The following is a 27,016-nucleotide window of genomic DNA, read 5'->3' on the forward strand; positions in this document are numbered from 1 at the left end:
GTTTTGTTGGTAGTTTGGCACTGTTTCCCTTTTATATTTTGGAAATTTGAGCCGTTGGAAGCCTGTGGATTACATCAAAAAAAAGTTTACACGGAAAGTGAAGCTTCCATTCGCGATCACCGTCCTCGGCGGTAGGGTTTCAACGTCCGGTTACTCGTTTTGTGTTAGATTTGTGAAATGCGTAAAAAAACTAATAGCCCATTGGTATTTTAGTAGCAATGACTGGTTGGCATAATCAAAAATTTTTTAATCAATGAATGAATATATAACGAAGAAAATAATAAAAAGAATAACGAAAGATAATCACAAACATAATAATTTATTTAAATTGTTGATGAATTCATTGAACTGAAGAACAACGACGAGGGAGAAATTAAGGGCAAGAATGGATTCTCAAAGGCTTCACATATTATTAAAGGTATAGTATTTAGGTGTGGAAGTATATTGTTAAATCCCAAGGGGGGGGGAAATAAAAATAAAAGCCCGGGAAGTTCCTTCAGGTGCTGGCAAAGTTTTATATCAAAATGTAGCAGTTAGTTTCGACCCGATTTTATAAATTCTTACCAGCAACACATACTATTAACATACCAAATGCTAACTAAAAGCGCCCCGGGTTTAACTCCGATACCTCATATCCCATCACCAATTATATGGATTAATGTCAGCTGCATGTTCAAAAATTCTGATATTAGTCATATAGGGGATAGGTCAAGTTCCACCCGATTTTACACATTTTAGTAACAAAGTACACAGTTATTAGTAAAACACGCTCACTCATTTAAATTGACATACCTCACATATTAACCGATATAGGTGGTATAAAGTCACTAGGAAATTCGAAAATATTTATATTAGGTATATGGGGGCGAAGGAATGTATTGAGGTTTGAACAGTTTCAGTTATAGTTGAAAAAGTTTTAGTCAGGATGTGCAAAAATTTTAATATTAATTATATAGGAGATAGGTTAAGTTTTCACCCAATTTTGTCCATTTTAAGCACAAAGTTACATTTAGGCTGTTCACGGTAAGGTGGTTATCGGGTTATGTGATTATTAGATTAAAAATAACCTCTATGCTCTGTGAACATCCTATGTATATATGGTTATTTGCTTATTTTTACACAAACAGCTGTTCATTGTTTACAATTTTAGTTCAATAAAATTCCTACTTATAAAATGCTTAAACAAAGTTTGAAAAGCAAAATAATCGAATTTAAAGTAAGTTCTGCTATTCAGGAAATGGACTTTATTAAAGGTGTGTGCTTATTAAAAAATCCGAATTCAAAAAATTTGCAGACATCTTGCGCCCTGAACAGTGTCACAATGCAATGGATGAAGTATTAGAAAAACTGCTAGAGTATATAAATTTAATCACCTGCAGTAGACGGGGAGATGTTCTCCATGTTCCGAAATCTATTCATTGGCGCGAAAATGTTCTGTGTTGCTTTGACGATGGAGATTTTTACAAATGCTGCACGTCAGCAAATGCCAATTCGCTCATCTCCTATTTTTTGTTGCTTTTTATTTCGGTTTTAATTTGCTGATTGTAAACAAAAAACAGCTGTTAATAGCAGATTTTCCAATAAGAAAATCTAAATGGGAATGCCATTCGCTTAGTTTTATTTATTTTTTGTGCTGCCATTTAGTAAAACTTCAACGACTTTCTAACACTGGAAATAAGCAAACAATAACATAATCTGTAAACAAGGTCTAGGTTGGTCAAGTTGGTTATTTTGTCATACCGCATTTTTTTGTTGTTTACTTAATCACATAACCACATAACCCGATAACCACCTTGTCGTGAACAGCCTAACTGTTATAAGAAACCCCGCTCTCTCATTTCCATTGAGATATCTCACATATTAGCCTCTATAGGCGATATAGGGAGTATAAAGTCAAAAATCAAAGTGAGGGAAATGTCCTAACGAATGAACGTGCTTAGTTCCAATTTAGCAAAACATATTTTATTGAAACATCATCTACCCGGGGGTATTTTAATTACAATATGTCATAAGTTAAATATAATTCCATGGACTCCGATCCTCTGGTTGACGATTTGCACCTTTGGACAACCGAAAAAAGCCCACGCCTAAGCTGTTCAAAAATGAAGGTGATGCTCATTATTTTGTCAATATTCGTGGTGTGGTGCATCGAAAAATTGTTGAAAGATGGCCAATAAAGAGTTCTACTTGACCGTATTAGGAGTTTGCGTGAGAACATCCGTCGAAAACGACCAGTATTGTGGAAGAACAGTTCTTGCTTTTCACATGATGATAATGCACCATCACATCGGGCTATGTTGTGACCGAATTTAAAGCCAAATACGCAATGAATATCATTGATCAACCACCACATTCACCACATTTGGCTACGTGTAATTTTTTCTTGTTCCCCAAACTGAAATTGCTGCTCCGTGGAACACGTTTTCAGTCGATCGAAGAGATAAAAGAAAGGTCGCTATAGGCCATCCCGAAACGTGCTTATGAAGTCTTTCGAGGACTTAAATATTGCAGAATAAATATTTTGCGTTTTATTTACAATTTACGGGTACACATGTAGTATGTAGGAGTTGGGGGTAGTATTGACCCGGTTTTATCTATTTTTACCAATATTACATACTATTAACAGGCCAGATGCTAATAAAATGTCCCCTGCAATTTCAATAATATATCTCACACATGAACTGATATTTGCGGTGAAAAGTCAACTATTGGCGCTTATATCCATTCTCCTGTTAAGACCATCTCGCATGTAAAACTTCATATCTCTTTAGTATTTAGTTACTAATTTATCACACTTTAAGAAATTTTTAACAGTTCCATTATATGTCTCTTTCGATTTCATACATTTTTATCAGTAGGGGTATCTAAGGGATTTGTTCTTAGGTGCATTATGTATATATTGTATTTTGTAATACTTATGTTACTATTTTAATACCGGTCTCTTTTGGAATTTTTGAAAAACTGAAGGCACTGTAAACGGAATAGACAACGCCAGAGTCAAATTTTCTTCGCGGTATTCATTATCGATATCATAATATATTTTTAAAGATTCCAATAATCCAATAAACCGGTAAAATATTACAGCGATCTAATAATGAATCTATCTAATAAATAATAATAATTACAGCGAGCAGTTACAAACGCGAAAAGTTGAGTAATCTTATTAAACCCTGAACAGGGTATATTAAGTTTGTCACGAAGTTTGTAACACCCAGAAGGAAGCGTCGGAGTCCCTATAAAGTATAAACATAAATAATCAGTATGTCGAGCTGAGTCGATTTAGCCATGTCCGTCTGTCTGTCTGTCCGTCCGTCTGTTTGTATATTTACAAACTAATCCCTCCGTTTTTAAGATAACGTTTTGAAATTTTGCAAACGTCATTTTCTCTCCATGAAGCTGCTCATTTATCGGAACTGCAGATGTCGGACCACTATACGGGTCGATCGATCGGAATCAAGTTCTTGTATAGAAAACTTTCACATTTCACAATGTATTTTCACAAAAGTTTGCACAGGTTATTTTCTAAGGCAACAATGTAATCTCCGAAGAAATTGTTCAGATCGGTTAACTATGGCATATAGCTGCCATACAAACTGAATGATCGGAATCAAGGCAACAATGTAATCTCCGAAGAAATTGTTCAGATCGGATTACTGTAGCATAAAGCTGCTATACAAACTGAACGATCTGAATCAAGTTCTTGCATGGGAAATTTCTTCATTTGACGATATATCTTCACGAAATTTGGTATGAGTTATTGTTTATAGAAACAATGTAATATCGGAAGAAATTGTTCAGATCGGTTAACTATAGCATATAGCTGCCATACAAATCTAACGATTGAAATCAAGGGTTTGTATGGAAAACTTTCGCATTTGACTTGGTATCTCCGCGAAATTTGACATGGATTACTGCTTAAGGTGACAACATAATCTCCTAAAAAATGGTTCAGATCAGATTACTATAGCATATAGCTTCCATACAAACTGAACACATAGTTACAAAAAGAAATTCACCTGTGAAGGGTATATTAGCTTCGGTGCAGCCGAAGTTAACGTTTTTTTTGTTCCTTTCAAGGGCAGATTCTTTTTGGGACATAAGATATAGCTGGCGCATTTATATCACTTTTTTAATTTTTTTTTTATTATAGGTATCAGAAGTACTTAATTTTTTTCATAGACATTTTTTTAGGAAATTCACTTATAACATATTATCTATTAGAAAATATTTATATTAAGAACATTATATAAAATACGAGCCTATATTTCTTCATCTAAACTTCGCAAAAGCTCATTTAAAGCTTGGTTTTAAAAAAGGAACTATTTTGCTCGACTGTTGCGAAAATTAAAAATGAACCTTTCATAACTTTGCTTAAATGCGATGTTTTAAAGAATAACTCAGAAAGTGTGCTTTTAAATTTCCGTCACTTGAATAAGTATAGCTTTCTCAATACAAGAAAGAATTCAAAAATGGAAAGAATTATGTTCTGAAAGCTATCATAAAGGTTTTTTAAGTAGTGCAGTGCTAAATAGAGAAGGTACCATTTTTTATAAGAGTGTACAACTCCTGGCGTGTGCCGATGATATTGGTATTATCGGCCTCAAAACCCGCGCCATTAGTTCTGCTTTCTCCAGGCTGGACAAGGAAGCAAAAGAAATGGGTCTGGCAGTGAACGAGGGCAATATCTCCTGTCATCAAACAAACAGTCGTCGCACTCGCGACTTGGCTCTCACGTCACTGTTGACAGTCATAACTTTGAAGTTGTAGATAATTTCGCCTATCTTGGAACCAACGTAAACACCACCAACAATGTCAGCCTGGAAATCCAGGATAACTCTTGCCAACAGGTGTTACTTCGGACTGAGTAGGCAATTGAGAAGCAAAGTCCTCTCTCGACAAACAAAAACCAAACTCTATAAGTCACTCACAATTCCCGTCCTGCTATATGGAGGCAGAGGCTTGAACGATGTCAACAAAGGATGAGTCGACGCTGCGAGTTTTCGAGAGAAAAGTTCTGCGAAAGATTTATGGTCCTTTGCGCATTGGCCGCGGCGAATATCGCATTCGATGGAACGATGAGCTGTACGAGATATACGACGTCATCGACATAGTTCAGCGAATTAAAAGACAGCGGCTACGCTGTCTAGGTCATGTTGTTGGAATGGACGAAAACACTCCAGCTCTGAAAGTATTCGACGCAGTACTCGCGGGGGGAAGCAGGGGACGAGGAAGACCTCCACTCCGTTGGAAGGACCAAGTGGAGAAGGACCTGGCTACGCTTGGAATATCCAATTGGCGCCACGTAGCGAAAAGGAGAAACGACTGGCGCGCTGTTGTTAACTCGGCTATAATCGCGTAAGCGGTGTCTACGCCAATTAAGAAGAAGAAGAATATCTCACTCCATACCATTTTGTCTCACGATCATCGAATTGACGGCTTACATTTAAACCTTGCCGCACATCCACCCTGAAACATTTTTCATTAAATTAAGGTCTGGTGAAAAGGATGGACACTTCAACAAACTGAAATTTTGATCTGCATCCCAAGACTTTATTACCCTTGCCGCATGGAACGGAGCATTTCCAAGTTGGTATCTTCAGGGAATGGGTCCAATTAGAAAATCGCTGAAATGCACACTCGAGTATTTGTTTGTACGAATATGCAGTAATTTTTATACTCTGGCAACATGTTGCTACATCGTATTACAACCTTTCTTTCTACTTCATATAAATTACAATATTAAATTCTATCTAATTCTATCACTTTCCAGTGTACAAATAAAGTAACGCAATAAAACTTTGCACGAATAATCCTCTCATGACCAAAAACTGTGCAAATTTAAACAAAACTATTCAAACCCATAGCTACCAAATATTTGGACCACAGTACCTATAGTTGACTTTTTACCATAATTGAATTTTGGCAATAATCCTTTTCTGATTCAAAGATTTTCGAACTTCCGGGTGACTTTATACCGCATATATCGGCCAACATGTGAGTATTCTCTATGAAAATGAGAGAACGTGTCTAAGTCATAGCAGTGCATCTTTAAACCTAAAAGGAATCAAATTGGACGAAAACTTGACCCAGCCACCATCAGAATTTTCGAACATCCGGGTTTACTCAATATGATTGGCGTTGGTAACGGGTTTTTCAATAGGGACGCTACAAAATTAGACTAATAGGGAGAAAAAACGACACCATTCTTTTTCCCGCTCTTTTGACATTTTTCTTCAGTAAGGTTTACCATTTTCTTAGAAAGATATATGATCCAACAAAGAGTCGAAATTATTAAAATTTACTACCAAAATTCGGAGTTAGTGGACTCAACTTTGAAAGTTGGTTTTTTCAATAAGAACGCTACAAAAGTTTGTTTTTAAATAACACAGAAACGGTTTGGGATATCAATGAAATTCTTTACACCTGTGAAATGGCAGTAGAACTGATAGTTGACGAAGGAACCAAGAATCTGCGGTCGACAAACTAAGTGCGAAAATTGTTGCGTCAGAACTTGTGAAGAATACTACAGGGCTCAGTGTACGTTCCTCTGTTGGATACAATCAGCGAAGATATGAAGACGCGCTTTTCTAGAGAAGTATTGGATGGATTTTCACTAAGCTTGCAGAAGCAAAAATCAAAACACAACAAGTTTGAATTGAACCTATACCCCATTCTTCGCATATTCTGTACACTTCCTGTGATGAATACGAGCTCTGAATGCTCTTTTACGGCACTTCGTCGCATGAAAACGTGACTGAGGACGAACATGCTTCAAAAAAGCTTGTTCGGCCTGGCGTTGCTGCGCACGCATCATGAGATTGGAGGATTTGATATAGGCCTTAACAACCGCGCCGTTAGTTATGCTTTCTCTAGAATGGATAGGGAAGCGAAGCAAATGGGCCTGGTGGTGGACGAAGACAAGACGAAATACTTCCTGTCATCAAACAAACTGTCGTGCAATTGAGAAGTAAATTCCTCTCTCGACGAACAAAAAAAAACTCTATAAGTCACTCATTATTCCCGTCCTTTTATAGAGTGCAGAGACATGGACGATGGCAACATCTGATGAGTCTACGTTACGAGTTTTCGAGAGAAAGGTTCTGCGGAAAATTTGTGGTCCATTGCGCATTGGCAACAGCGAATATCGCATTCGATGGAATGATGAGCTGTATGAGGTATCTTGGAATCTCCAATTGGCGCCACATTACAAAAAAAAGAAACGACAGGCGCGCTGTTATTAACTCGGCTATAACGGCGTAAGGGTTTCCTACGCCAGTAAAGAGAGGATTTTATATTAAAAAGTCGATTTGAAAATTTTCCGCCTTGATATTAAACATTAGTATAATAATCTTCGGTTTTCAAGTGAATGTTGTCAAATTGGTGGGGAGGTAGCTTAGAACCAAAGAACGGATGAAGGTATCCTTTTATGCTAAAAGTGAATGCACTTTGAAGATAATTTGCATTAAGTTCGTATCCTCTCTACAAATGACGATCTTGATATAAATAAAGAGATACTTAATAGGGCTTTACTCTTGATCGAAGACATGTGTTACGTCATTTTCAATAGTTTATTTGTCAGGTTAGGAATGCTAGCGCCAAATTGTGAAATGAATGACGGCATTGCTTAATGGTAAATCTGCTGAAGATTTGTTAAGCAGTTGTTGACTAACGGTAATATTTGAGTACCTGCTGATGAATCGAGCGGATTGATTTCATTTCCCCGATAATTTCTGTAACTTTGTCTCATCAAAAGATGAACTTATCAACAAACATCATTACTAACCACAAAAGTAATGAATTGTTGAGTGAGTGAACAATTTTAGCGGGAAAGAATAAAGATGTAGAAGACCTTACCTACGAGTTCAGAATGAGGACATCGGATCAATGCATAAATTCGAATCTATTGGTTAAGTAATGAATGAAGATGAAGCCCCTAACTAATCAGTTAAATATTTATACACTTTGGATGAGCTTGGCTCCGTTGTAATAATTCTTCGAAACTTAAACCAAGCAAAACTATTTAACGGTACGCGTTTGGTGATAAGTAATTTGATTAGCAAAGTGATATGCTTTTCGATACTCAAAGGAAACTTCGAAGGTGAGGAAGTTTTGATTCGGAGTATACCGATGATCCCAACCGATATGCCGTTTGAGGTTAAACTGCTTTCATTTCCGATTCTGTCATTCGTAAAGAGCATTAACAAATTAATAAGTCGATCTTTTAAAGTTTGTGGTCTGGAATATGCTTTTCGCATGGTCATTTATATGTGGCATGTTCAGGGGACGGAGGGTCATCTGCGTTGTTTGTTTTTGCGCCTGATAATTAAACAGAAAATATCGTGTATCACAAGGTACAAAACTGGAGAGTACGACCTCTGCACTAGAAAACATGAACAATAAAGAATCATTAAAATACTTTCATATTATATTTGTATTTCCTAAAAAAAGGTCTTAATAAAATACAAAACCAGCTTATGTGCCTCCTCTTAGGCAAAACAGAGTTCGCTGGGTCCTTAATATAGAGTGAACCAATAAAGTTTACATACAAGTCCATTTTTTCTGTCCATTTCAAGATATGTACATATATTTATACCCTGAACAAGGTATATTAAGTTTGTCACGAAGAAGGAAGCGTCGGAGACCCTATAAAGTATATATATAAATGATCAGTATGTTGAACTGAGTCGATTTAGCCATGTTCGTCTGTCCGTCCGTCTGTCTGTATATATACGAACTGTTCCCTCAGTTTTTAAGATATCGTTTTGAAATTTAGCAAATGTCATTTTCTCTTCAAGAAGCTGCTCAATTGTCGGAACTGCCAATATCGAACCACGATATCATATAGCTGCCATACAAACTGAACGATCGGAATCAAGGGGTTGTATGGAAAACTTTCACATTTGACAATGTATCTTCAAGAAATTTGGTATGAGTTATTGTTGATAGAAATAATGTAATATCGGAAGAAATTGTTCAGATCGGCCAACTATAGCATATAGCTGCCATACAAACTGAATGATCGGAATCAAATGCTTGCATGGGAAACTTCCTCATTTCACGACATATCTTCACGAAATTTGGTACGAATTATTGTTCATAGAAATAGTATAATCTCCGAAAAAGTTGTTCAGATCGGTTCACTATAGCATATAGCTGTCATATCGAAATCAAATGCTTGCATAGGCAATTTTCTCATTTGACGCTAGAATAGTTGAAGAAATTCTGCAGGTCGGATAACAAAACCTGCCATACATACTTAAAAATCAAAATTAAGTTCTCATGTGACAAAAAATGTTCATAAATTTTCGCATGGATTATTGCCTAAGACAGTGTTTCCCAAAGTGGGCGATAACGCCCCCTTTTGGGCGCTGCAGGTGTCAAGGGGGCGGTAAGAGACCCAGAATGAAAATGGAGGCGTTTTGTAGAGGTCTGGGGGGTTATTTGTAATTTTATTTAGCTAGGAGGCCTTTTAGACAACGACTACATGAGCTCTCGACTCTCAATAACAACTTGTGAACATCAACTAATATTAATTAGAAGATTGATCAAACTCGGTTCTATATTTCTCTCCGCCTAGTTCATATATCTGTCCTATTTTATTGAATATAGAAAAAACAAGTAAGGAAGGGCTAAGTTCGGGTGTCATCGAACATTTTATACTCTCGCATTATAAAGTGATAATCGAGATTTCATTATACGTCATTTACATATTTTTCAAATACCGTATTTGTGTAAAGTTTTATTCCGCTTTCATCATTGGTTCCCAATGTATATATTATACAGAGAAGGCATCAGATGGAAATCAAAATAGCGTTATATTAGAAGAAGGTGTGGTTGTGAACCGATTTCACCCATACTTCGTACATGTCATCAGGGTGTTAAGAAAATATTATATACCGAATTTCATTGAAATCGGTCTAGTAGTTCCTGAGTTATGGTTTTTGGTCCATAAGTGGGCGACGCCACTCCCATTTTAAATTTAAAAAAAAAACTTGGGTGCAGCTTCCTTCTGCCATTTATTCCGTAAAATTTAGTGCTTCTGACGTTTTTTGTTAGTCCGTTAACGCACTTTTAGTGATTTTCAACATAACCTTTGTATGGGAGGTGGGCGTGGTTATTATCCGATTTCTTCCATTTTTAAACTGTATATGGAAATGCCTGAAGGAAACGACTCTATAGAGTTTGGTTGACATAGCTATACTAGTTTCCGAGATATGTACAAAAACTTAGTAGGGGGCGGGGCCACGCCCACTTTTTCAAAAAATTACGTCCAAATATGCCCCTCCCTAATGCGATCCTTTGTGCCAAATTTCACTTTAATATCTTTATTTGTGGCTTAGTTATGATACTTTATAGGTTTTCGGTTTCCGCCATTTTGTGGGCGTGGCAGTGGGCCGATTGGGTTGGGGTCAAAATTCTGCTTTTTTGGAAATTCTGCATTCATAATTCCGGAAGTCGGAACACTGGGAATCAAAGTTATGGAAGTCAATATTCTGGAATTCAAAATGCTGGATAACGAAATTCTAAATTGCAAAATTCTGAATTGCAAAATTCTGAATGGCAAAATTCTGTAATTAGTGATTAAAAATGCGTGTTGATAACAAAAAAAGTGCGCACTTTGCCATTCTGTAATCATATGTTTTATTGCCTAGCAAGTAGTTTTTTACAACTGCATGATTGTATTTGTTATTGTTATTCCTTTGTTTGTTGTTGTTCATTTACTTTTTTGTACTACCATGATTGTATTTGTTATTGTTATTGCTTTGTTTGTTGTTTTTCATTTACTTTTTTGTACTACCATAATGATTTAGTTTACTATGTACCTACATATACATACATATATGTACTGACTTAGCAATGTGTTACTGCAATTTCATTAATAAAAACGTGCTAAATATTTTTGTGAAATGATGGAAAATATAACTGTGGTGAAGTCTAATAAAGGAAAAGACATGTTAAACGTCGACGGCTACTTCTTCTATGTATTTGGAACGAAAAAATAAGAAAACATTTAACTGGACTTGTTCTGAACGAATTAAAAACAAATGTACCGTGCGTATTGTCACACAATTCGATGGCTGTGAACATGTTATACGAAAAAAAAAAGAAATGAATCTACTTGGTCTTTATTTGTTAATAATGTTGTTTTTTTGTCTTTCCGATAAACATGTTTGAATTTGGAATCATTTTGGAGGTTATGTTTTGTTTATGTTATATTATTATGTTATATAAGAGACACGATTTGGCTCAAATTTTGGAGAAAAAATTTCCAGAATTAATTCTGGAAAACGTAAATTTCGGAATTTAGAAAAACCAGAATTTCGAAATGCAGCCAAAAAAAGCAGCGGAATTGCGGAATTCCGATTTCCAGAATTTTGTCGATCCAGAATGTTGATTCCGGAATTTTGACTTCAGAATTTTGACCGTTTCCCGTCCGATTTTGCCCATCTTCGAACTTAACCTTCTTATGGAGCCAAGGAATACGTGTAACAAGTTTCATCATGATATCTCAATTTTTACTCAAGTTACAGCTTGCACGGACGGACGGACAGACGGACGGACGGACAGACAGACATCCGGATTTCGACTCTACTCGTCACCCTGATCACTTTGGTATATATGACCCTATATCTGACTCTTTTAGTTTTAGGACTTACAAACAACCGTTATGTGAACAAAACTATAATACTCTCCTTAGCAACATTGTTGCGAGAGTATAATGAAAATCATGTCAATCGGTCGCTCCGTTTCATAACGGGGAATCTCGACAGGATAGAATTTATAGAATACTAACTGTCAAACGTATTGCTATTGCCATTGCCAAATCTGTATGTGGGCTTTTGCTATCATAATATAATCATTTGCGCAAAGGTGTAGGGTAGGTAGGTTCGAGCTGATGTAGCGAATGCTTTGAGCTTTTGAATAATTTATTTTATCAATTGCAAAATGACGTCGGGTAGGTAGCTGATGTAACGCACGTTTTGAGCTTTTGAAATCCCTAAATCTTTTATGTGGAAAATAAAAAAAAAGGATCTTTACCCTTTCTTACAAATGTATTTCTGGGAAAAATAAGAAAATGAGAAAGATCCTTTTTTTACAAATGTATTTCTGGAAAAAATAAGATAATACGAAAAGGAGAAAAATCCTTTGTTTGCAAATGTATTTCTAGGAAAAATAAGAATTAATATTTTTGGACTACTATATAATAATTGTGCTTAAGCATTCCTATATGAACAATGTAATATTTAATTTATATTCATTTGAGTTTTTGCGCGCAATAGATGAGCATTACTTACGCCTCCATTACAGTACTCGCGAAGTTAAACGTATTTCTCAAAGCAAAACAATGTCGGAAGTAAAAAAGAAGAGACGGCAATACTGTGCGGAATACATAAATTCAGATTCATTGAAAATCCCACAAACCCATCCTCGCCTTTGTGTCTTCTATGTCTAAAAACATTTTCGAATGAAGCAATGAAGCCTTCAAGACTGCAAGATCATTTGAATAAAATGCATCCAGATAAGAGACACAAGAATGTAGCATATTTTCAAGACCTAGAGAAGAAGCATAATACTCTGCCAAGTGTAGCAGAACTATTTTCGGCGGCTGCTAAGCAAGATGACGACGGACTTCGAGCTTCGTACAATATCTCTGTGTTAATTGCTTAAAAAGGCAAACCACATAACATCGCAGAAGAGTTAATATTGCCAGCAATAAATGAAGAAATAACTACCGTGCTTCATAAACCGGCCGCAGATATTATCCGAAAAATTCCTTTGAGTAATAATTCTGTGTAAAGACGAATTGATGAAATGGCTGAAAACATTGAAGAATCATTGTGCGATCACCTGAGGACAAGCCAATTCTCAATTCAGCTCGATGAGTCCACTTTACCAACTAATGAAGTATTGTTGTTGTCTTACCTGAGGTTTTTTAAAGATGAGAAAATGTGTGAAGAACTATTATTTGCTAGAAATTTAGAGACCGATACAAAAGGCGAAACCCTATTCAACATATTGGAAAAGTTTTGCGATGAGAAAGAGATTCCTTTGAAAAATATTATTTCCATTGCTACGGATGGCGTGTCGGCTATGATAGGGTGCCATAAAGGCTTAATAGCGCACTTAAAAAATAAAATTCCAGATGTCCTTGGTGTACATTGCGTTATTCATAGACAACATTTAGTTGCTAGAAACTTGAGTGAAAAACTATTTCAATCACTGCAATATGTCATCAAAGCAGTCAATAAAATCCGCAACAGCTCTTTGAATGATAGATTATTTCATCAGCTTTGTGTTACTAATGACGAGGATTTCAATCGTTTGTTGTCTCATACTGAAGTTTGTTGGCTATCAAGGGGCAATTGTCTGACTCGATTCTACACCCTGTTTGACCTGTTATAGAGTTCTTGGAAACTAAAGATACAGAATTTCAAGACAAGCTCATAACATTAAAGAATGATATAGCTTACATGACAGACCTGTACAAATATTTCAACGACATGAATCTCCAACTGCAAGGCGATAAACTAAATTTAATTAAAACACAAAACGTCGTTGCTGCTTTCGCAGCCAAACTGCTTCTACACAAAAAGAATCTGGGCAGACGTGAGTTTCACAATTTTCCGAATTTATCAGTATCATGCAGTAACGACGAATTGTTTGCCTCCTGCCAACATTTGGAAACCCTGCACATTGACTTCACCGAACGATACCAGGACATTTTGAACTTTGAAATACCAGACTGTGTGTTGGATCTGTTTTCAAATGTCAACACAGCAATGTCACCTCAGCTGGAAGAAGAACTTATAGAATTGACAACAAACGAGGAAATAAAAATCAAGTTCAAGAATGGTTACCAAGAATTTTGGCTACAAAAACCGATCTCGCAATTGTACCCTGGATTGTGGTCAATCGATCAACGATTCTTGATAGCATTCCCATCGTCATATTTGTGTGAACGTAGATTTAGTGCTGTGACAACACTGCTTACTAAAAATAGAAATCGTTTGCTTGTTACCGAACGTGGCGACTTGCGACTGTTCTTGAGTAAATTGGAACCTGATATTAACAAACTTATTAAACAGCATCATTGTGTTTCAATAATCATTCTTATTGGCAGGTGGAGCCCGTAAGAGTTAACTTGAGATCTAAGCGCCGTTGTATGTTACCTACTACGCTCAGGTTTCAAGTTGCTGGTTATAGTAAAAGTTTCGTTTAGAATTCTCCGTTAATATACATACATACTATATAGGTCACAATAATTAATTTGAAGTTATAGTGGTTTTTAAATAGGTGAAAAAATAGGGGCGCTAAAAAAATATTTATTCTCAAAGTGGGAGGTAGACAAATTAAGTTTGTGAACCACTGATTTAGTGGTTTGAGGTTATATCCAACGGTGTGTGGAGTAACTGATTTTTTAAGGGTTAAAAACGGTTGTATTATAAAAAAGTTATATGGCAATGTTGAAGGTATTAAAGAGGTCTATAACTTATGTAGACTTTTGTCAGACTTTGCTCACATAACCTCAAAGTTTACGTGAAAAATTAACATAACCTAGTTTTTGAGGATTTTATTTTTATTTTATACAAACATTTTTTTCCAAATGTCCAAAATAAATATAATAAACTTTATTTTCAATAAAAAAAAATCTCAAGCCAAAATTTCAGATTTCTTAGAGGTGACTAGGCTTTATGATTATGACTGCTGAAATCTTCTTTCTGATGGTGTTAATAGTATAATGTATGCAGGCATTTTAATTTTAAACACTGGGTGGAGTTTGGGTACTTTGAGAAAGGTGTTTACTCCCTGATACATTTTGCACACACGTGATTATAAGTTGTTCTTCGAGCCTTAAAAAAAGTCACTATACTTGTAGATTGAGCTAAAAAAATATATACATTTACATATATGGAAAACAACTAAGGAAGGGCTACGTTCGGGTGTTACAGAACATTTTATACTTGCGCAACTCACAAAAATCAAAGCCTTTTAAACAAAAATTAAAATGAAACATAAAAGTAAGGCCAAGATTTAATTCATTATACCCTGAACAGGGTATATTAAGTTTGCCACGAAGTTTGTAACATCCAGAAGGAAGCGTCGGAGACCGTTTAAAGTATATACATATGTATATAAATGATCAGTATGTTGAGCCGAGTCGATTTAGCCATGTCCGTCTGTCTGTCCGTCTGTCTGTATATATGTGAACTAGTCCCTCAGTTTTTACGATATCGTTTTGATTTTATTATTTGATTAATTTTGCAAACGTCATTTTCTCTTCAAAACGCTACTCATTTGTCGGAACTGACGACTTCGGACCACTATAACATATAGCTGCCATACAAACTGAATGATCGGAACTGCCATACAAACTGAACACATTGTTACTAAAAGAAATGCACCTGTGAAAGGTATATTAGCCTCGGTGCAGGCGAAGTTAACGTTTTTTCTTGTTTTTCCATAATTTTATTAAGAATTCTTACATATTGCCTGATAGTTGCTGTATAAAATGAACCGCTAGTTCGAAAATATTGACTTTATATATATATGAGAAGTGTTGACCCGATTTAATCCATTTTTGGCCCAAGTTGTAATCCGATTTCGACATTTTCTGGCGTTAGATTAAATATATTAAATACACTATTTGAATTTAAAAGTTTAGCTGTCTTCGAAAAGTACTACTGCAAATTATCGATATGGTATGACTGCAATATTTATGTATGTACTACATACTATATATTTGCAAAATAATGTGTTGTATAATTTGACGTTATAGAACTCTTTCACTGCAAAGTGTACTTTTTTTGTGCGCGTATAAAGATGAAAAATTAATAAATTAAAATCAAATATCGAATATTTTGTTTTCAATATTATTTTATTTATTGGATCTGCTTTTTTTTAAAGCCTAACAATAAGTTATAAAATCTTAAATCAATTTAAAAACTAGACAGGCTCAAGCAAGTGATTGAGTTGCTTTGATAATACGTTGCTCCTTAGTACGCAATCATATCTCTTCTTTTAAGGCGTGTTTGATCGCAGGAATGTACCAAAGCATTAGCCAAAGGGTTTGGGTGATCTCGGAGTTTAGATATATATTTAATTCTGGTATCTTCTACTTCTTTCTTTACTATAGGAATACCAAGGTCTTTATGGATATTTTTGTTACACATGTACAACGCTGAACACGTAATTGTTCTAAGCATTTTCGATTGGAACCTTTGTATTATATCAATTTTAGTTTCACAGGTCGTGCCCCACAGTTGAATGCCATATATCCAAATCGGCCTTATGACCGCATTATATAAAAGAACTTTATTGTCTAGGCTAAGTTTAGAGTTTTTATTTAAAAGCCAATTTAAATTTGCAGCTCTAATCTTCGTACATGTTATTTTACTAGAGATGTGTTTTCTCCACGTGAGCCTTCAATCTAGGTGAATACCAAGATATGTTACTTCGCTCGCTTGGGGTACTAAAATATTGTTTATTTTTACTGCCGGGCATATCTTTGGTCTTAGCGAAAATGTAATATGCTTACACTTCTGTTCATTCACGTTTATACGCCAGTTCGCTAGCCACTCTTCGACAGAACTTAAACGCTCCGCTAATATACTTGATGCTAAAATGTGGCAGTTTTTACGGCACACTATAGCTGTGTCATCCGCAAAAGTTGAAGTTAATACATTATTAGCTGTTGGAAGATCTGCTGTATATATGATGTATAGTGTTGGGCCTAAAACACTGCCCTGGGGTACACCAGCCTTTATCTGTCGTTCATCAGATATGAAATCTCCCACTTTTACCATAAATTGTCTATTTTTTAAGTAAGATTCCAAGGTTTTATACAATTCTAAAGGTTGAATTTTTTTAATCTTATATAAAAGACCTTCGTGCCACACCTTATCAAGCGCCTGAGCTACATCTAGAAATATTGCTGAACAGCGTTCCCTGTGCTCAAATGCTTTCCTTATTTCGTTAGTAATTATATTTACTTGATCTATGTGTGCCATGTTTCGCACAAAATGCAAATTGATGCATTGGTATTATATTATTTTCGTGGAGAAAAGGATACATCTTTGGTAGTAATACTTTTTCCCAGGTTTATCTATCAAGATAATCTGCGCCTTTTTCCATGAAATTGGATAGTATCCGAAACTAAGAATTGCATTGAAGAGCAAAGAGAGCACTTTTACAGCAATAATTGGTAACTCAATTAGCATTTTTGGGGTAATATAATCATGTCCTGGCGACTTTTTTGGATTAAGTTTTTTTATGAATCCAATAATATCAGAAGGTCTTAAAAGACTCGGGCGACTCTTTAGCTGTGTTGAGTAAGATTGACAGCTTAAAGTTATTCTTTAGCAAATTTGGTTGAAATACCTTTCCTAGGTTATTTGCAAAACAATTAGCCTTTTCCTTTCACCCAAGTCTCGTATAAGCATTTTGGAGTCAGTTATTGGCTTCATGGCCTTTTGGGCTTTCCAAAGTGAATTTTGCTTGTTTGAATTTGGACACAGCTTTTTTATATACATTTTTCTTAATTTACGTATAGCAGATTTTAATTGAAGCTGAGTGGAAGGAGAACGATTTATCTGCCATTCACGTCTTGCACGCCTTTTTTCATTAATAAGCTTTTCTATTATTTTATTAGTGATTTAGAGGGGGCCGTCGCCTCGGGCGCAACGTTTTGGGGGCGGCAAAACGATCTTCGCAGTTTTTCAGAAAAAAAACTTCAACAAATTTTTTTACAAAATTTATTATAAAAGATAAAGAGTTGTACACTCACAATGTAATAATCTGAATGAAAAATACTAATTTTTACTCGAATACTCTTCAGTCTTTGAATTTGTCTTATATCTTTTGGCTTATATCTTTCTTAAAAATAATGATAGAACTTAAAGATGCACTTTTCTAGCTTTGTCTAGCGACGTGTCATTCTCACAGTTACCCTATGCTTTAAATGGAACAAATACTTTTATTTCTCCCAAATTTCAAAAATGGTATTTAAAAACTCCAATTCCTGCAAATTGTATCAAAAATGTACAAGATATAGGGCGAAAATGGGTTTTTTCTATGACTTTTAATAAGATGTCTTGTAAATTTACTATCAATTTCCTCAAAAAACGTTGGCTAAATGAGCATCTGACCCACTAACAAAGCTACACCCCACTCATACACACCATACTCAACACGAATACACCATCTACATCATCCACACATCATTTCATCACACTCTCATCTCATCATCATCTACACCACACCTTTCACACCATACACGAGGACACCTAACACAAGCAACAAAAGGGACTGGCGGACGGCGCCAGCCGCTCTTTCGTTTACGGTCCGTGCGCATACACATACGCTAGTTCCCAACCGCTTCAAGTGTCAACGTTTTTTAAGTTTTTTTCTCGAAGTCGTCAAAGGTGCGTGCCGGTATTTCTATAGCATTTTATGTATGGTACTTCGAGACGTACCGGACGGCACTAGTGATAAAATAAATAAAAAAAAAAAAATTAAATAAATAACGCGGTAACGCGACGACGCGGTAACTAACATCAATTACTAAACAAAAAAATCAAATTTTTGTGAAGTGAATAAAAAAATATGCATATGTATTATGTATACAAAAGCACATTATATGTGCACATAATTGTGAAAAAAAAACAAAGCGGCACAAAAAGGCACACGCAAATAAGGGCATTCACACTCACAAGCATAATCCCCAAAAGCCCCTGGCGGAAATCAAAGTGAGTGGTATCGTTTCCTATCAATATTTATATATTTTTTATACATATATGTATGTTTGAAATTCAAAAACAAAATTTTTAAATTGCGGTTCTGACCAAAACTCCGGTCAAAAAAGAACAGAAAACCGTTACCAAACTATTTTCGGTATCCGGTTTATTTTACGGTAGAAACCGAGAACCGCAAACAAAGCAGTTTGGTACTGTAAAACACAAAAAAAAAAATATAAAGTATTCAAGTATTTACTTGCAGAATTTTCCAGCAATACCCCTTATACTTAATCAAGTATAAGCAGGATTGCTTAAAATAAGCTACGGCAATAAGAAAAAAAAAATTTGCGCAAATAAAGTTGGAAATAAAATACATACATACATTTATGTCACATATATTACTATAACGATTTTCTATATACGATTACATACGAAGAGCATAAAATATATTTCAAATACATATACATACATATATGTATCTACAATTAAAGATTATATACATACATACACATGTATGGTATATGCGGCGCAATTATAAAAATATATATACATAAAAACGAGTGAACTGGAGAAAATTACCTGCGGTCGGTTAATTCTCTCTTCGGGGTTTTTCGTACAAACATATATACATATATACACGCGTATATATATATGCACATACGGGCGCATATAAGTATATTCAATATATAATATACTGGAAGAAATACCCAATCGACATTGGGTACAAATTATAACAATAAATACATATAACAAAAAGGATTTTTGTAACATATAAAATTTGTACAAAAGTGTATTGTCACGTATGTAGATACGCTAATTGCTTCAGAGTCCATATCCCTTGGCATATGCTCCGCGATACCCCTTGGATTTTGGCTAACAAAAGCAAGCAGGATTGCGTATAAAATATATTCAAAGTCCACATTGGCATATTTCCCGCAATACCCCTTGATTTTTGATCAACAAAAACAAGCAGGATTGTGTAATAAACCAAAGCGTAATACATATGTACATACATGCATATGTACAAAGTGCAGTGATCTCTACAACGAGCGCTCATTAGCACATAATAAATATGTGCTATACCTATAGGTATACCCTATAGGACATTTGGACATACAAAATATATAAAACAAATATATATAGAAAGATAAAAAATATAAAAGGTTTCCGGTCAACAATAAATAATAAAATCAAATTTAAGCGATATTCTGTATACGCGTAATATTTCATTTGATTTGAAAAACTCTTATTTAATTAAAAGAGTTCACGTCAAAACATTTCGTTCAAAACTCTTATTTACCTAAAAGAGTTCTCGTCTAATCATATAATACACATACATGAAAATATTGTTGAATTCTCGGTTTGTCAAAAAGTCATTGGTTTTATTGATAGTTTTGAAACTCTTACACAAAAAAGAGTCTTCTATTCAACATTTTATCTACTATATACTATACTTTATATACTTTTCCTAAACATCTACAAGTCTAGTTTTAACTAAGACGTTTTGATTTATTCCATACATATTTTAAATGAGCTCAGCCTCAAAGGAATCTAAAACAACTCAGTTGCTAAAAGTTCCAAAAATTATTACAGACGAAAACAGTCCGTGTACACCGGCTGAAGCTACACGCTCAAAGCAAGGTGCTACAAAACTAAAGAGGGGTAAAGATATTTCTTATACAAAATTCATTGCTGAGAGTGACAGTTTGTTACGATACTGCACTCGATTTTCATCTTCACCGATTCAAGACAATTCTGAATCGGTCTTAGAAATCAAAAAAGATAATTTAGACAATTTCTGGACACGTCTCCAAGCGGCATATGACACAATCGTAGAATCTGACGATTCAGATCTACCAGGGAATTTTAAATCCTCGGCATACACCAAGTATGAACACTGCCTAGACCAGTTCGAAGACACAAAGGCAATGATTTCTGATCAACTAAAGCTATTAAGAGCAATTGCACCTACTCCACAACCGAGAGTAGAGCTGCCACAAAGACAAGCCCAAGAGGCAAGTTCAGGCATTCACCTTAAAGTGCCAGTATGCGACAAAGATATATTTCATGGTGGTTATGAACAGTGGCCGTCCTTCCGGGACATGTTTACAGCTGTGTACATAAACCATCCTAAATTATCACAGCGCAGTCGACAAGCAAGTGACGATACTAATGAATTTACCAAAAATTCAGAAAGAAACCAGTGAAGAATTCATAAAGTTTCAATCCACGGTTTCAAATTGATTGTCTGTTTTATCAACACAGAATATTCCCACAGATAATTGGGACCCCATTCTGGTAAATATATGCACAGCTGCATTACCAGAAAAATCGTTACTTTTGTGGGAGCAATCGCTCTCATCGCGAAGAAAGTGCCCAACGTGGCAGCAAATGAAAGAATTTCTTGCTACCCAATATGAAATTGCTGAAAGGGTATATAAAAAACTAGTCAGAACTAAACACGTTCAAAACGACTTCAATAGAAGCTTCAATAGACCCCAAGCAAGTAGTCACAATAATTTAAATAGAAGCTTTTTTAAAAATCAATCGTTCACTTCTGAACAATATAAGCAAACGTCATGCGAACTTTGTAGAGGAGGTCACAAACTAAAATCATGCGAAAAATTCAAAAAAATGAATGTTAGCGATCGAAACAATTTCGTAAGAACGAAAAAATTATGTACCAACTGTCTGTCACATGCGCATACGCTTAAAGATTGCGAAAGCAAATTTAATTGCGTTTATTGCCGTAAAAGACATCACTCTATGTTACATATAACCAATTTTTCCAGCTTACCCCCAAACAATGCAAACGTAAAACGAGCAACAGGATTAGTTGCCACAACAAATTCTGAAAACTGCCAAGAAGCACCATGCTGCTCAAAGGCGATGAAAACCCAAACGCTACATAGTGAAAATCACAGTAGGGTACTGTTAACCACAGCAGTTGTCTCCATCGAACACCGAGGAGAACTGTTTAAACTCAGAGGCTTAATAGACCAAGGATCACAATGATCATTTATAGCGTCTAGGACACAAAACAGGCTAAAGTTACCAACAAAACTGGCCAACTTTGAAATCACGGGAATGGGCGGAAAAGTTGTTCAAAACTCAAATAAAATTTGCCCCATTACCCTTTTTTCCCCCAAAGCGGATAAGCGAATACAAGCAGAAGCTATTGTCTTACCGCAATTAACCAACATGCTACCAAGCTATCATATAAATAGCAAGCATTGGCAACAGGTTTCACACCTAAAGCTAGCAGACCCAAACTGCAACACCCCCGCTCAAATAGATCTCCTATTAGGCAGCGATCTCATACCACAAACTTTTCTCGAAGGTATTGAGAAAATTACCAAAACACTTCTGGCGCAAAATACCATTTTCGGATGGGTCCTAAGCGGACTAGTTGTGGAACCAGTCACCACAATGACAACTCAAGTTGAGGAAGTCTCAAGCGAGTTTTCAAATTCACAATTGAAAAGGTTTTGGGAATTAGAAGAACTCCCCCCCATATCAGTCACAACCCCTGAAGATCAGTATTGTGAGGATTTTTACAAAGCCACAACTACTAGATCAGAAAACGGTCGGTACGTCGTTCGACTACCACTTAACCCATCTTCGGCCGCTACATGAAATCCTAGTAAGTTTTTAATTTCCTTTCGAAGGGGTGGTTTTATGATCATAATCAAGAATAATTTAAAAAAAAAATTTTTTTTGACCAACCGTTTTCTTGATATGAACTGGTCGAAAAATCGACCGCTGGCCAAAAACCGTCAAGTATGAAAAAATATATTTTTTTTGTTTTATTTTCTTTAAGAAAAATTTAATCATTTTAGTTCAAATTATTTGCTTTTATTTAAAAGATATGTATTTTTTTTATATAATACATGTATATTTTACAGACGTAAATTTAAAAATTTTGATGATATTCATCAAAACATTTAGTATGTAAATAAACTTTACACTTTTTGCAAGTAAAAATAGTATGTTTCTTGCATAACTTACAGCGCCGATATTTATTTTCGAGACTCCCATGACGGCGTGTACCTTTTCGTTGATCCGAGAGAGGTTCGATGGATGTCCAGAGTCCTCATCTTCATCTCCATTCTCGTAATCTTCCTTATTGTCGTAAGTCAACAAATGGTTTGTGACTTCAGATCGAAAATCAATTTGTGACAGTGGTTTCGTCTTTTGAAATTTTGCGAACATACAATACAACTTCCATGCATTGATCATTGCGTTACCAAGAGCATTAATCCATATTGGCCACCACTATTTTTTTCCTCGTATACATATCCGATAGTTGGCCGCAGCATTGTCATGAAGATCCACTCCACCCATACCGTGATTATATTCTTGTATTACTTGGGGCTGTGGAATTTCGATAGTTTTCTTTTGCTTCCGACAATATCTTTTAGCATATACCATTGGTTCGGCTGTGGAGTTATTAGTAATAACATTGACGACAGCGTTATCGTTCCACCGTACAGTCAATATTTCTTGTTGACCATCGAGTAGCTGGTCAAATGCCCCGCGCTTTTCTTTTTTTAAATTCCTCAAGGGCGATTTTGCCATCCTATTTTCACGTATAGTACCGGTTGCAAAAAATCGACACCCATTCAATAGGCACGTAAGATGATAGGATGAAAAAAAATTGTGAAAGGAAATAATATGGCAGTCGGGGTCAGTTACGTTAGCAAGCAAATCTAAAACAGTTTGTGCTCCTAGACCGATATTCTTATCGTGAGGGGTTGCTGCACCCCCATATAGTATACTAGAAAATAAATATCCACTTTCTGAACATAAGCACCACGACAAAAACCAAAACGAATCGGTTTTCCTTTGTTAAACATTTTGCATGAGTGTCGACCAAAAACTCCGAACTGCATAAATTTTTTATTGAGAGCATCAATAAACGGGCGAACCTTGGCAAAACGATCTACATACTGTATTTAAATCGGTGTTATCAGCGAGATGTAAGAACCGTTTTATTATTTTAAACCGATTACGACTCAACACTTGTTTTACAATTGGAATTCCCATGTCGGGCCGAACAGACCAATAATGGTCAATATGAGGCAAGGTGTAATACCCGGAAATGTACAAAATACCAATGAACCTACGTATTTCCACTGGCGTGACGTTAATGGCAGCATTGTGTTGATTCGCATATTCGTTTGTGAAATGCGTAATCTCTGCAATTATTAATTTATCAAAATAATCTTCTTCATCTGTCATACACTCCACATGAGGTGGTGGAATGTATACGACGTCAACATCTGTTGCATTCAATACAGCTTGATCCTCCTCGTCATCTGAAGATGGCTTATTTTAAAAGGGCCATGATTTCACTAATTTTTATTGCTTTACGCTTTGGCATTATCTTCACCAATTGATTTTATTGTACTACGCAAGTTCGAAATCTTTCTTTTTGCAATAACAAAAGCAAACAAAATAAATTCGGTGAACTGCCTTTTTAAATTTTACGTTACGATAGTCAGAGGGAGACAAATATATGAGACGAAAAGGTTACATGTGGACAGATGTTGCCAGACTTAAAACGATAAAAGTATAAAATCCGAAAAAACTAAAGCAAGGGCCATTAAATATTTGATATTTTGAAGATATATACTTGCCTTTTACTTAATAATAACAAAAATCATGCTTAAAAAAATTTTGTCCTACTTGACGATTTCTGGCCAGTGGTCGATTTTTCGACCACCAAAGAGTATGTAGTTTTAAAAGTCGAAAAACTTGTAATATTGAGGTGAGTTTCTTTTGATTGTTAAAAGTTGATCTCTTGTCTTCGTATACAATTAAAAATAAAAACAATTTTTTTTTGTTTTCCCAATTTTTTTAAATTAAACAAAAACACTTAAAAAAATTAATTTTTTAATGATTCTACCAAATTTTTCATTTAATGTTTTAACTGAAAAAAACTATGCCTTATGTTTTAATAAAATTCAGGATTTAATTTTTCTGAAAACAAATCATGAAAATAGCACTTAGCTTCAGAAATATGGACCTCCAAAGTTGATGGTCGAAAAATCGACCAGCGGCCGAATATGGGTTAAGCAACAATTTCCTAACACACTCGCCTTAGGTCACTCTCGCACCTCTGCAATACAGCAGTTTCTAAGTATGGAAAGAAACCTACTTAAAAAAGGTGAATCAGAGTATGATGGTGTGTTAGAAGAATACCTCCATTTAGATCACATGGAGGAAGTAACCCCAGGGGAGAAAATCGTCAACGGCAAATACTACTCCTTTTATCTGCCACATCACGCAGTAGTGAAGCCAGACAAAAAAACAACAAAAGTAAGAGTTGCTTTTAATGCCTCGAAAACCACCAGTTCAGGGAATTCCCTAAATGATATCCTATTTACGGGACCCATACTGCAACCAGATTTAATGCTTCTGATTTTAAATTGGCGTATATTCAAATACGTATTCAATGGGGACGTTGAAAAAATGTATCGTCAAATAGTCGTACATAAAGACGACCAAGATTTTCAACGTATTATATTTCGAAGATCCCCCACCAGTCCTTTACGCGACTTCAAACTAAAAACAGTTACATTTGGCGTTAACTGTGCACCATATCTAGCCATTCAAACACTCCACGAATTGGCAGACAACACAAAGTCAGAATTTCCTCTGGCAACTGAAGTGTTGAAAACTCAAACGTATGTAGACGATATTCTGTCTGGAAGTCACACTCTTCCACAAGCATACGAGGCCTTATCACAGGTAATAAAAGCCCTCAATTCCGCAGGGTTTCCATTAAAAATGATTACGGCAAATCACCCAAATATACTAAAAAATATTCCAAACGAAAATTTGTTGGACACTAATTTCCTTATATTCGAAAAAGAAAGTACAACAAAAACACTAGGCATCCAATGGAATGCGATATCGGACCAGTTCTCATACACGACAGAGTCCATATCCGCATTATCAGCCATAACGAAAAGACACATTTTATCCTCGGTGGCAAAACTTTTCGACCCCGCAAGATGGCGTTCGCCAATTATGATCCAAGCGAAAATCTTAATACAAGAACTATGGCTAGATGGAACCGACTGGGACGAACAAGTGAAACCTCTTCGCTTAGAAAAATGGTCCCAGTTCGCAAACAATCTGAATGATATTTCTCAGATACAAATTCCAAGATGGGTAAACTACTCCCCCGAACACAAAGTCGAATTACATGGCTTTTGTGACGCCTCAGAAAAGGCATACTGCGCTACTATCTATGTGCGCACGCAAAGTGACACCACGACCACAAGCCACTTATCAGTAGCAAAAGCAAAGGTGGCACCTTTGAAAACTATAAGTCTCCCACGACTTGAGTTATGTGGCGCACTACTACTGTCAAAATTAGTAGCCATAGTGCAAATGCATTTAAATATGACAAAATGCAAACTATATATGGTCCGATTCTGAAATTGTACTAGCCTGGTTGGAAAAACCACCACATGCATGGAAGACGTATATTTCTAACCGAACGTCTCAAATTCTTGACCTAGTGGGATCAGCCACGTGGCGTCACGTAGCCAGTGCTGACAATCCTGCCGATCTAGGTACAAGAGGGTGCAAGCCACTGCACCTTGCCACTACCACCCTCTGGTGGAATGGCCCCCGATGGTTGATAGAATCTCCTGATTCTTGGCCACAATCCCCCATGCGCAAAATTATCGCCCCAGAAGGTCGAAAAATCGCCACCTTTCACACATTATTGGAGGATGCCGACATCCTTGAACGATTTTCATCGTTTCCAAAAGCTCTCAGAGTAGTTGCTTATATGTTCAAATTTATCGAGCAACTCAAAAGCAAAGTAAAAGGATCACATAATTTCCCATGCAACACAGTGACGCACCTAGAGTTACAAAAGGCAAAGGTCGCACTAATAGCATATACACAAGCGCGCTACTTCAGCCGCGATATATCACTACTAAGAGAATCGAAGCCGATTAATAAAAAGAGCTCACTCTTAGTTCTAAACCCATTTCTGGACACGAAAGGTCTGCTTTGTGCCAATGGTCGGCTCGCTAATTCAAGCCTAACATACAATGAACGCCACCCCATAATAATTCCAGAGAGGTCACCATTTGCCGCATTATTCCTCCATTACATCCACATCTTAATGCTACACGCCAAACATCGCCTCATGCAACATATGGTACGCCAGGAGTATTGCATCCCCCGTCTTAAGCCGCAAATAAAGAAGTGCATCTTCACGTGCAAGATTTGCACTATGCACAAACAGAAGATGCGAA

At 35.9% G+C, this 27,016-nt stretch overlaps 2 protein-coding genes across 3 annotated transcripts in view; one reads left to right on the forward strand and one right to left on the reverse strand.

Annotated features, from left to right (window-relative positions):
* Positions 1 to 27,016, reverse strand: part of LOC126754507 (uncharacterized) — a 186,585-nt gene that overhangs the window by 25,445 nt on the left and 134,124 nt on the right. The gene's annotated exons all lie outside the window — the stretch shown is intronic.
* LOC126755785 (piggyBac transposable element-derived protein 4-like) overlaps positions 1 to 27,016 on the forward strand; it is a 46,112-nt gene that overhangs the window by 18,074 nt on the left and 1,022 nt on the right. The gene's annotated exons all lie outside the window — the stretch shown is intronic.

Source organism: Bactrocera neohumeralis, chromosome 4 (genome assembly GCF_024586455.1).
Source record: "Bactrocera neohumeralis isolate Rockhampton chromosome 4, APGP_CSIRO_Bneo_wtdbg2-racon-allhic-juicebox.fasta_v2, whole genome shotgun sequence".
Taxonomy (NCBI): Eukaryota; Metazoa; Arthropoda; class Insecta; order Diptera; family Tephritidae; genus Bactrocera; species Bactrocera neohumeralis.